The following is a 13847-nucleotide window of genomic DNA, read 5'->3' as shown; positions in this document are numbered from 1 at the left end:
CGATGCAGCCCTGGGTGCTGGAGCAGCCATGTGGAGACCCCCGCCAGTGCTGAGATGTTTACACATTCACTGTCTTGGCTTTCCTCCTGCAGTTGGCATCATTGCGTCTGCTTTGTGAGATGGAGGAGGACTTTGTGGACTGGTGTTAGACATGTGGGTTAATAGGTGAATATTGGACTTGTGGGCTTGGGCAGCACAGGGTTGGGATGTTTTCTTGATGCACAGTTAACCTTTATATAAAACTCTCTCTTTTACATGAGTTTCTGTGAATTTGTTTCTCCACAGTACCCAGACTAATACAACTACTAAACCAGTACTGTCACATGATCACTAGCTACAGTCTGGACTGCATTGAGATAGCTTCACTTTTTACCTAAGTTCCCTTTCAGGTCCAGCACTGGTCCTAGGATGCGGAAGCACATTGACTCTGTAGTCTCCATAGGCTACTCTTGGCTGTAAGAAATGCTCGAAATGTGCTTGCTTTTGATGATCATGGCACTCAACGCAAAAACTGTGTCGAACAGAGTCCTCAGTTGGGATTAGTCTTCTAGGGTTGCTGTGAGTGAGAATCTACTCGATGGCAGGGAGTTTGGGGTTTTCAAAGCATTAATAAGAAAAGAGTGTTATTTGGTCTCAAATTTAATGAGATCATATTTGTGTTTCACTGGTATAAAATCTACTTTTTACTTAAATGAAATATGCCTTTACTTATACTTTCATGTATTAATGATGTTTTCATGTATCAGTGGCTTACTTGTATTCTTTCAAAACAAATTATACTGTAATGTTGTAAACTCAACATACTATCACCAGCATCACCATTTTGAAGTAAATGTGGGGGGAAGATATAACATCTCAGATTTGTTTAAATAAATGGCACTCTTAGATTAATTTAACCCCATTTAGGATGGCCTTATGATAGTTGAAGATGAAAAAAGCAAAACTTGTTAAAACGTGGGCAATATTTTCATGCCAGTGGAAGAACAGTGCAGTCTGATGTCCTCTACTTGAACCCTAGGTAAAGACCAAAAGTGTACCTGGATGGCTCGTCTGGAAAACACACAGAAAAAGCACCTCTTCATGGACTAGAAAATAATTGCCTCTGTCAGAGAGGGCCTGCCTGCACCCCACTCCCCAGGGCCAACAGCACCAGCTGACATTTCTTTAAGTTGCTCAGGGACATAAATTAATTCTCCCCAGCCTCGCCAACCTTAATCCAATCAACGGTTTCCCCCATGACCTAAAGAGGTGGCACATCTCTCTTAGTACTTCAAAACACAAGAGACTTCACATCTCCTGTTGATTGTTAACCTACTACTGGGTAAATTTCAGGGTAGGAATGTATACAGATTAGTCTATTAATTAGCTCCTTGATTAATGAGAATGATGACGTTGAAATTTTCACTTTTGTAGGTCAATGACAGTGAACTGTCAACACCTTCACATGGTCTGGCCTAATACTATTAGGAACAACATAATGGTCATGCGGATCTGTAGTTTTCAAATTGCCAGACTCTCTCTTAAAGTAGGCAATCTTTTAAAGGCACGTGGTGGTGAGCAATCAGGTGAGAGTTCAGTCTCCCGCTTTACAAGAAGACCAAATCTGGGTGCTGAAATCAGGAGAGAACACGCTACATGTCAACAGAGGAGTCTGAATATTGTGAGAAGACTCAGGATACTTCCTTCCTCGGGGCCTATGAGGTAACTGGCACTTGGGTAGGTACACAGGTGACAGTGTTCTAGTTAGAAATCCCCAAATGACTCTTGCAGGCAAAGCTCAGTCGATGACTGTATGACTTACAGATAAGAAAACAAGGTAGATTAAAGGATGGCCTGGGTGGGCAGACAAAAGTTAAATATCCAATAGGTACCAGTTTTAAATGGTTAGCCCTGAGGAACCCTGCCAATCTAGAAGTGCCAGTTCAGGAACTTGAAGCATTTTCTATGTGAAAGTTTTATATAGCAACAACATAAGTAAAGGCATCACTCATTTAAATGAAAAGTAGATTTTATAAGTGTGAAACCCAAACACGAGCTAATTAAATTTGAGTGTAAATACCACCTTATTAATGCTTCCAAAACCCCAAACTCATGCACAGCAGTCCTACAGGACTGTGCAAAGCTGACCCTGTGGGTTTCCTGAGGAGCTAACTCTTTGCAGGAGTAGAAAAACTCATCTTTCTTCCACGGAGTGGCTGGTGGTGTTGACCTTGTGATTAGCAGGCATTCTCCACTACATCCCCAAGGCTCAATATTAATGCTCTGTCATAGCTATTTCTTAGCTTAGATTAAACAAAAGTAAACACGAAATTACCATTGTTTGAATCATATAATTTAGCATCTATCATTTTATGGGGTAATTCTGCTGCAAAGGACCTCTTTAAAGTGTTGAAAAGCAAAAAGGTTAGTTTGCCTGAGGGAAACTGGATGAATATATGGATTGTGATAAGAGATGCAAGAGCCCCCATAAAAGTATTTAATAAAAAAATTTTTTTTTTAAGAAGAAAGTTCATTTGAGAACTAAGGTGCGCCAGACTCAAGTCATGGTATTTTCAGTAGCCTCCTATGCTTCTGAACGTTGGAAAATAAATAAGGAAGATCCAAAAATTGATGCATTTGAATTATGGTGTTGCTGAAAAATACTGCAAATACCATGGACCTCCGAAAGAACAAACAAATCTATCTTGGAAGACGTACAGCCTCGAGCCAAAGATGGGGAGACTTTATCTCAGGTACTTGGGACATGCCGTCGGAAGAGAACAGTGATGGGAAACGGACATCATGCTTGGTGAAGTGGAAGGTCCTGGCCAAAGAGGAAGCTCATCAAAGAGCTGGGTTGACACAGTAGCTGCAACAATGGGCTCAATCGCAGCAAGGAGGGCCCGGCCCAGCAGGATGCACTGCTCTGTGCAGAGGGTTACTGACAGCTGGGTCTCACTCAGGGGCACCTAACCACAACAATATAATCTACTTGTATTTCAGTTGACAGTACTCCGAACCCTAAGATGGTAGCTGAATAATTTCACACATAATGGAGAATTTAATATACATTCACCTTGAGAAAATAAACTGCCTTCTGATACTCGAATATGCCAATGTCTGCCATTCTGACCAGTTATTCATCTGTACATTCACATCAAATATATCAATAAAATAATATCCTGAAGGTACCCATATAAGGCAAAATTGTCTGTGTTTCACAGGCTATTCCTTTGGATAATGATTATTATTTTTTAATCATTTTATTGGGGCTCATACAACTCTTCTCACAGTTTATACATAACGTCAATTGCGTAAAGCACACTTACGCATTCATTGCCCTCATCATTCTCAAAACACTTGCTTTCCACTTGGGCTCTTGGAATCATCTCTTCATATTATTCCATAAAATCATAAACTAGGTGCAGCTCTGTTTTGTTCTTGTTTTTTGTTTGTTTATTCTAAAATTTTAATAACATCCCGCAGCAAGATAGTTATGATATTTGTATTCCTTTTCCTATGAGACAATCTCCCTTTGTTAAAGAGCCTGCTCAACGTGTGTGCATACTCAGTATCACTGAGTAGAATCCAACTTAGGAGGACACTATAGGTCAGAGTAGAACTGCCCCTTTGGGGTTCTGAGACTTTAAATCTTTACAGAAGTAGACAGCTCCATCTTTCTCTTATGAAACAGCTAGTAAGTCTGAACTGGCTGACCTTGTGACTAGCAGTTCAATATGTAATGCGTTGTGCCACCAGAGCTCCCACCAGAATTGTCCTTAGAAGCAAGCACGGAGAAATTTGGACTCACATACTTTGGACTTGCTGTCAGAAGAGACCAATCTCTGGGGATGGACGTCACACTTGGTAAAGCAGTGGGGCATCAAAAATGAGGAAGACCCTCAACATGATGGATGGACACAGTGGCTGCAACGATTTATATGCTTTTATATGCTTATTTCTCTAGCATATAAATCCGTGTGAGGTTGGCACAGGACTTGGGAGTGTTTCATTCTGTTCTAAGTAGGGTGCCTGTGGATTGGAACCGATGTGACAGTACCTAACAACAACAGCATGTGAGGATACACAATATATATATTTATGTATTTATGTGAGAAGCACATAATAGCTGCTGCAATTGGTAAAACATATTGTATTATATGAGAACATGGAAACAGTGGCAGCTGATGCTAAAGTAATCATCACCTGGTTGATTAGTTCTATCTATTAGGTGATCAATTATCTGTCTCTACCCCATCTTCTCATTTCAATATCTGTGATATGATTCATTGATTGTTGCATGTCAAAATCTTTTCCACATAAGGCAACTGTTTAAATGCCAGGTGTACATTCAGGCTTCGAGTTCCAACATATGTGACAGATGTGAAAGTGATTTTAATAACCAACCCTCAAGGAACTTGGATTCAGATGCTGGGAGAAGGAAAATGACCTTGGAGATCAGTCACAGAGGAGATCATTTTTATTTCTCCAACGTGATGTGAAGACTAGAATACTAGGTAATATTTCGGAGACAACCCAGAGGGGATCGACTTTCTCAGGATGATCAGAGAAAAAGAAGGTAGGCCAGGAAGATGACTGCCAAAAAAAAACAGAAAGGAAAGGGAGGGAGGTCAGGGTAGGTTTGGGTTTTTCCTGGTTTCCATGGTCATGGTCAGGGTTCGTATGCTCAGGTACTGTGTGAGTGGATTTAGACCCATCCCTCTGGTAGCTGTGGAGTAGTCCTAATGGCGCAGGGGTTATACGTTGGGCTGCTAACTGTAAGGTCAGCAGTTCGAAACCACCAGCTGAGCCTTGAGAGAGGGACAGAGCTTCCTACTCCTGTACAGAGTTACAGTCTGGGAAACGATCGGGGACAGTTGTGCCCTGTCCTATAGAAGCACTGAGTCCGCATCGACTGAATGGTAATGAGTTTGGGTTTGATGCTTTTCCCTGGCTGCTGTGGAACAATGGATGGGAAGGAGGCTGACTCCAGGTGGGGTGGGCAGCCAGCAGCTTGCAGCAGGAACCCTGCTGAGAGCAGCTTTGTAAAAGTTAAAATGATGGGAAGTGAGCTCAACCCAGAGAAGATGCACCTATGCAATTGTGAACAACGCATGTAAACGAGACATGTGGAAGACCATACGTTAGTAAATATAGAATGGTGGACCAATTTATTCTCCCCAGTATAGTGTCTCAGGTGGCCCTTTGAGTGTTTTATAAATCATGGCACCTTGAGGTGGTACTCCCATATGTACTTGATGCTACAGAGGCATCTACAGAGTCATGGTCACAACGGTCTATCACCTTTCCCTGGTGATCTGTGTACAACCTCACGAACACATCGCGATTTTCTCTACAGAGGCACACATCTACACGTTCCATCACCTGCAAGTGTGCAATGTGTGTGCATATTCTAGGCTGGCGTGCAGGTGGGAAAAGGCAAGTTCAGCTTCTTGACATGATGATGAGAAAACTAGTGCTGAGCAGTCCCCATAGATCCTGGCATGTCCAATCTGCCTTCCTGGTTCTTCTCCATGCCTTGGGGTGGACATAGAAACTGCCCTGCCTTTTCCCAAATGGCCAGTACTATTTCTCTTCAAAGACATATTTGGAATAAAGCATATAGTTTTACATGAACACGTTTCAGCAGGCAAATTGGAACAGCTCCATGATAGAACAGCAGCTACTTAAAGTAAATCATAGGTATCCATTGAAAACAAAGACACAACAAACAAGAATTCCAAGGGTAAGTCAAAAGAGTTTACTACAAAATCAAAGAATCCTTTATTGAATGAAAAATTTCAAAATGTGAAGCTGCATAAGCTCCCTCTGGGTCCACACACTTCTGAGAGGCAGCGTTTCCCTCTCTCTGACCCCCACCTCCCACCCCTGAACAATTCTGGCCACATCAAAGGACAGTTTTTATACCTTTGGGGGACTCAAACTGTGTTCACTGTAAATGTGCTTTGGGTTTGAAGAACAATAAGAAGTGTGAATGGAGCAAGATCGGGGCTCTGGGGTGAATGGGGTAAAGGTTCCCAACACAGTTCTTATTGGACAACGGTTGCTCCCCTCAAAAATCAAGCAGGTGCATTGTAGTGATGTGGAAAAAGTTCCCCAGCACAAATTCCCTGGCTTCCTCCTGCCCCCAATACTGTTTTCAATTTTCTATCTAATGAGTCTCCATATTCCTCTTGTGTTCTTCCTGAGAATCTATCAAGCTTACCCCTATGGAATCCCAACAAACTGCCACCATAACCTTCCACACTGACCTCTCCACCTTGCATTTATCTGGCCCATGGGATCCTCTGGGAAGCCATTGTCTTGACTGAGAGAACGTGTCATCCACAGATGGCAGGGATACACTTCAGCACCCCTGTGCATGTATGAACCAAACTCTAGTAGCAATCTATTCGGACGTAACCCTCGTAGGCCTTTCTCTCGTGGTCAACAAAACAACCTAGACTAACATTTAAGAAGGAGAAGGAAAGGCAGTGCAGAAGGACATCATACTTGGTAAAACGGAGGGGCAGCAAAGGAGAGAAGAGCTCTCAATGTGCTGGAGTGACACAGTGGCTTCAACAGTGGGCTGGGGCATAGCAACAATTGTTATGGTGACGCAGGACCAAGGTCACTATGGGTCAGAACCAACGTGATGTCCCCTAAATAACAACAGAGATAAGTTCTGAGAGTGCATTCCCCACTAATCATTACAGATTGTTCCACCTCTTGTCAATTTGCCAGGCTCTGGCTTGGGTGAAGCTATGTCACCAATGTTCCTGACAGCAGCAGTGTCTCTCAGGGTGGGTAGGGGGCCAAGTTGAGAATTTCCAAATAAGACCGATAGAGAAACAGGTCTGGTGAGGTACTTCTGAAACACTGGCTGATGAAAACTGTACGGCGTCATCATCGGGAGGGATCAATCGCTGGAGGAAGGCACCCTCTTTGTTAACATGGTGGGTCAGCAGGGCCAAGGTAAGCCCTCCGTGAGGTAGAGGGACACAGCCATGAATTCAGACATACCGAGGGGTCTGGAGGGACGGTACTGGCCCAGGGGGTGTTTCCTTCTCTTTAAAGGGGTTGCAGCGAGTGAAAGGTAACCTGACAGCAACTAAGGATCACAAAAGACGTTGTGCTTCTTTGACGGTTAGGTTCAATCCAGTTGGTCGAATGAATGGACACGTCAAATAAGTGATCAACCAGCCCCTTATGAAAACAAGCTTCGGCTCCCAACTCTGACCCATCTTGGGATCTCCGAGCTTCTCACCCACTGTGGCCAAATGCCCTCCTCCTCTGTCTGAGCTCACCCAGATGCACAGTCTTCTGTCCCAGGTCTTTGTCTGCAAAGGATGTCCCCCAGGTGTCAACCCCCCAGCCACCCTCCTCTGTCCATCCTCTCCCAGAAAATCTCTACTGCTCTTTTGGGTCCACAAACACAAACCAAGAGAACCCCAGGAGCTCTCTTAATGCTAAAATGTGAAATCTAATACAGTTATAGTTTATCTCATTGCATGGCAGAGAAGAGGTCTGTGGATTTAGAAGTCTTAAAAGGGTCCAGATGTCAAATGGCATTCTGCGGCCTGGCCAAACCCTGATTCGTACCGTTTGGAATGCCTAAACCCTTTTGAAAGCACCATTGACCAGTGACAGCTGAAAGGATCAATGCAGGTCTTGGGAAAATTCTAGCCAGTGTGCTCCTTCGAGGCAAGGGTGGTGGCACTTCAACTCACAGACTTGGGACACATTGTCAGGAGAGGCCAGTCCCTGAAGAAGGCCATTGCTGGGTGACGCGGAGGGGCAGTGCAAGAGAAGAAGACCCTCCACAAGATGGACTGACGCAGTGGCTCCAACAGTGGGCTCGAGCCTGGGAACCACTGGGGTGAGGACTCAGGGCAGGGCGGGGTCGTGTCCTCATGCACATGGGTTGGGAACAACTCAGCAGCACCGAACGACCACAGCTCAGCCAGAATATAGTCTACAGAGGTGCTCTCCTCCTGCACTGCTTTCTGGACAACACAAGGACGGGAACCAACAGAATGTCCAGTCACTTCCACCTGAATTCCTCCTGTTGGAAGGGTATAGTTAGAGCGAGGAGAATTCTCTTTTAGGGAAATATGCTCTCAAAAAAAAATGAAGTCAGCTCCGGGTCATGCTTCTAAAGCTTTTTCTGATAAAATCTCCCAGGGCCCAGACTCGACAGCGGGGGAGCAAAATCATATTCTGGCGACACTTCTGCAGACTTCACAACCAGCGGAACAATAGGGCTTCGTGCTGGTCCCCCACTGAAGCCACAGAAATATCTGGGCAAAGAGAAGGAGCGGCTTTCCCGAGCCAGTGTGGAAGAACACACTCTTTAAATGGTCAAAGGATAGAAGAGCGATGCGCTTCCACGGACGGCTAAGGGATGACGTTTCCTTTTGGCGATGGCCAGTGGCCTAGAAAGTGCCGCTATCTTGATCACCATTAGGGAGCTGAGCATTTCAAAGCTGCCTCGGTCACGGAGGTCAGCGATGCAGCTCTGCGGGCAGGGACATCTTTTGACTCCAACGCCTAAGAAGAAACGCACCCTAGTTTAAAAAGAAGCCCCATGTTCCCCGAAGAACACGCTTCATTCTTCCATTGGGCATTGGGACTCGGCTTCTCCAAGCATTTGCATGGGATTGATCATCCCACAGTCACCAGAAACCTGCTGAGCTCAGAGCAAAATGAGCGAATTCGAGTTCTAGCAGGGAAAGCCTAGCCTGATGAGCTTCCTTAGCTCTGAATGCTATCAGGGCCACCTCCTCTGGGTCACGATGCCCCAGTGCAGTGCCCTGACCTGGTGCCCCACGTCTGGGCACATCTTTCCTCAGTCTGACACAGTGCCATTACTTTGACCAGCATCCAAAACAAACCCGAAGTCAACAAACATTAGTTCGTGAGTCTCTGTTTTTTATTATGAAAACAGAACTTCACATAGAGCAAAAAATTTTAACTAAGTGTTTACTGGGTGCCAGCTACATTCCTAGGGCTTCTGGGTGGGTGACAGAAATGGACTGATCATCAGTATAAAGTGGGGGATGGCATCGTGTGCTATGGCGCCGTATGACCCACCAGTACTATGGTACAGAGACTTATGGTTCCATGGCTACTGGGAGACCAGAGAGCACAGGGGGAGCATGCATGTTGATGTGAGCCGATGTCAAGTCACAGCAATGCCATGACAGAACGGAACTGCCCATAGTGGGGTCGAGCCTGTTGTGGCCGTTACATAATTGCATGTCAACTTGAAGATATATAAAAGTGTAGGGGTGGAGTTTAGCCTGTCAGTCAGGTCTCAGCCTGAAGGTGTCCCTCTGTGGGCGTGGCCTTCTCATAAGAAGGACCCTGGGAACCTCCCTTTCTCTCTCTGCCTTCACCTTCCTGCCTGCAGGCCACTCTGAGAACTGTTGCCACTGCCATTGGATCCACATGACTTTGCACCCTGTGGTAGTCCTGCATTCTGCACCCTCGCATGTGACCGCGTGAGTCTGAAGAGGAACATAAGGACTATTATGGACTCATGGACTTGAGTGGGCCTGGGCTGGGATGTTTTCTCAATATAAAATAACTTCTTGATATAAAGTTCTCCTATACGTACGTATACGTGAGTGTCTCTGGATTTGTTGTTTGTCTAGTCAACCGGCCTAATACACCTGCCATCTTCCTGGGAGCAGGTCCCCAAGTCTCTTTCCAGCAGATGCACGGGTGGTTCCCAATGCCAACCTTCTGGGTTAGCAGCCCAGCGTGTAACAATTGTTCCTCTGGGGCTCCTTGGGAGGTGAATGCTATTGTTGTTTTTAGGTGCCCCGGAGTTGGTTCTGACCCCTAGCAGACCTCCACACTACACAAAGTGCTGCCTGGTCCTGCACCATCCTCACAACGGTTCCTGTGCTTGGAATCATGGCTGCAATCACCATGGCGATCCATCTCCCTGGCCGAGGGCCTTCCGCTTTTCACTGCCCCTCTCCTTTACCGCGCATGATGACCTTCTCCAGGGATGGTCTCTCCTGACTACACGTCGAAAGGATGCAAGAGAATACAGAACACAATATATTTGTCAAGGAAAGGCATCCAACAGAATCTTCTCTGAGAGCTTCAACCACTGGGAGAAGAGAGGCTCCATGAGATCATACGGATAGGTGTTTGATGGTCCATCGGGGAGCCCATGGCTGCCATGAACACCTGTAACACCTGTCCTTTTACACAGATGCACCGCTGGGGCTGCGCCTCAGTTACACTTCTGAGAGGAAATGGAAAAGCCCAAAGTAGAGAAATTGATCCTCTCTCTGACTGCCATGGGGTGCATGGTGACACATCACCAGCCTAAGGGACGGGGTAGAACTCTCCCTGTGCATCTCTGAGACTGGAACTCTATGGATGTAGAAAGCGTCTTCTTTCTCCCACGGAGTGATTGCAAACTGCTGTTAGCAGCCCAATTCATCACCCACATACTGTAACAGGAGACATGACTGACTTCTTTGAAGGCGCACTACTATTGCTAGGACTCTCCCGAGCATTTGGAAGTACAAGTACAAGGTGCAGGGCAGTGCAGTGGGTTAATTTGGGCTGCTAACAGCAAGGTCAGCAGTTCAAGTCCACTAGCTCCACAGGAGACAGATGAGGCTGTCTTCTCTGGTGAAGATTTACAGCCTTGAGAACCTAAGGACTAACTCTACTCGGTCCTGTAAGTTACCGTCCATCAAAATAAACCATATGACCGCGAGTGTTCCTGTAAACGAGCCTTCAGACAACCTGATGATGCTGAATCCACCCCTCCCCCCATTGTTACACCTGTGCCCATTGTTACAGACACTGTGTCCAGCCACCTTGTGGAGAGCCTTCCTCTTTGTCACTGACCCGCTTCTTGACCAAGCCTGAGGTACTTCTCCAGGGACTGATCACTCCTAACAATTTGTCCAGAGGGTGTAAAGGGAAGCCTCACCGGCCTTTCTTCTAAGGAACATTCTGGCCGCATTTCTTTCCACGCGGAACTGGATCTGTTTGGTCTTCGGGCATTCCAGAATACGTTCTGTGTACTTTCAGGGGACACAAAACCAGTGAGCGAAAAACCATCCTTAAAGGACAAAGCTCTCTAGGAAAAGGAGATAAACATACAGCAAGCTTTAGGATTACACTTTCAAAATAAAAATAAAGTCAGGAATAAGCTGCTCAAACTTGACTAAGGCCAAAGTAATTCCTGTACACAAACAATATAAATCAATAGGAAAAGAAGGCAAAGAGACCCATTGAGAAATGTGCAGATGATAATGCACCAGAGTTAAGGGTGGGTAATCAACTTATGAAATATTTAGCTCAGCAATATTCAAGGAGAAGCAAATTAAGCCACTGGAACTCACAATTTTTCTCCCACGTAATTGGAAGATTTCTTTTTCCTTTTAATTACAATAGCCAGTGTGGTAAAATCCGGGGAAACTTGACCATAGGTGCTTTGCTGGGAGACAAAGACATTGTCTATGCTTGCTGGGAGGCAATTTGACAATACGCATCACCCATTTTGGAAACATCTGGTTTTAGGCGGTCACTCGAAAAAAAAAATTACCTGATGAAAAGTCTCTGGCCATCATGCTGCCCAAAAGCAAACCTGCCATCAACCTCCCTCAAAGTAGAACGTTGCTTATGTAAATGATGTTCCTTCCCTCAAGGCATGGGAGGCAGACACCTTACGGGAAGTGAATTCGATGAAAATGATGACTTGCGTGTTAAAGAGGAATAACACAGAATATGAGTAATCATCCAAATTAGACAATGGGCAGGGGTTAGCGTGTCTGCTAATAATCTAATCATTTCTAGGGCTTGAGCTCTTGCATGCATTTTAATTTTCTTTTACCATTGCCCTCTTTTCTTTCTTTTAACAATGAGCATGCATTACTTCTGAAAACAGAAAAATAATAGAACATTACTTTAAAAAGGGAAAGAATTTCAATTCATGGGCTGTAGAAGTCTTTAAAAAGCGCCAGCTTGCTAAACCATTCCACCTATCTCATATTTTAAAATGTGGGAATCAGATTTTAGTACTGAAGAGAATATTTTCGGTTTGCAGTTTTGTGTTAATCTAGGTACACTAGAGAAACAAATCCACAGAAACTCATATGTATAAGAGAGAGAGTTTTATATAAAGGGTAAGTGCACATCAAGAAAACATCTCGGACTCACTCTCACTCACTCACTCTCACTCACTCACTCACTCATTCTCTAATTCACTCACTCTCATTCACTCACTCACTCTCTCACTCACTCATTCACTCTCATTCACTCACTCTCTCACTCACGCACTCACTCTCTCACTCTCTAATTCACTCACTCTCATTCACTGACTCACTCTCACTCACTCACTCTCACTCACTGACTCATTCACTCACTCACTCACTTTCATTCAAAAAAAAAAAAAAAAAGAAAATATCTCGATCCAAGCCTACAAGTCCAACATTAGCCCATATGTCCAACACCAATTCACAAAGTCCTCCTACATCTCACAAAACACACGCAATGATGGTGACTGCAGGAGGAAAGCCAAGTCAGTGAATGTGTAAGCATCTCAGCGCTGGCAGGGGTCTCCACACGGTTGCTCCAGCACCCAGGGCTGCATTGGGGTAGGTGCATGTGGCTTCTCCTCAGGAATGTCTTGCAAGAAGTGAGCCTTGCAAGCTGAAGTAGGGAACTGGCTAAAGTAGCTGCACCCTGGCCCGACCATCAGAAAGGAAGAGACCCAAGAACTAGAAAGGCGAGGATCACCAAGCCATTTATCTCTCCGACCTTCAACTAACCCCACGTGTTTATCAGCCAGGTTGGAACAATAAACTTTATCATACTACCATGGCTTGCACGTTGCTGTGCCACTGGAAACTCTGTTATCAATATTTCAGACACCAGCAGGGTCATCCATGGTGGACTGACTTCACCAGAGCTTCCAGGCTCAGAGGGACTATGGTGAGAAGCTTGGTGGCCAACTTGCAAAAATTACCTGAGGGAAACAATATGGATCCCCATGAAAACAATGGTTGATAACAGTGCGTTTTTCTTGGAAGATGAGCCCCTGCCTACTAGACTGAATAGCACTAGAAGTGTAATGGCTACAAATGGACTGGACATACCCAGGACCGTGCAGATGACACAGGACCGGACATTTCATTCTGTTGTGCATGGAATGGAGTCACCTAGATTTGTAACTATCAACAACAACAAAATTGTTGTGGAAAAGGTTGCCTCTTTTACTCTGAGCAATATGGTTGGCCTCCACAGGGCTGGTCTTCATGGTGTTCACATGATGCGAAGCTACTGAAGGTAATGGCCAGTGTGTTCCTCAAATGTTTGATTAGCAAAATAAAATACATGAATAAAATGTATCTGATTAACTTGAAATCATACACGGTGGCTTTCTATGAAGAAGGAAACCTAACCCATAACCCTGGTGGTGTAGTGCTTATGAGTTGAGCTGCTAACCACCAGGCCCAAAGTTCAAAACCACCAGCTGCTCCATGGGAGAAACACAAGGCTTTCTATTCCCATAAAGGGTTACAAGCTCAGAGCCCCACAGGCACAATTCTGCCCAGTCCTGTAGGGGGTCACTATGACTTGGCCTTGATTTGATGACAGTGAATGAACCCAAAGAAAATAAACAATGTTCTTTTCAAGAATTGAAAAGCATGCACTTCTAATATGTGGCAACGTAACAAATTAGACTATGATGTACTTGGTGGGAAAAGGCATACATAAAGAATCAAATCTTTGAAATTCTGCCAGACACAGAGCGATTTTATAGGTGCATGTGTTATTATTTATTATGTGTTCTTAGTATCCCTCAATATAGTCTGCTGCCTCCATTTTTT

Source organism: Echinops telfairi, unplaced genomic scaffold, assembly GCF_000313985.2.
Source record: "Echinops telfairi isolate 266 unplaced genomic scaffold, ASM31398v2 ScPeMD7_7469;HRSCAF=8507_1, whole genome shotgun sequence".
Lineage (NCBI taxonomy): Eukaryota > Metazoa > Chordata > Mammalia > Afrosoricida > Tenrecidae > Echinops > Echinops telfairi.
The sequence above is the reverse complement of the archived record's forward strand: the minus strand, read 5'-3'. Positions refer to the sequence as shown.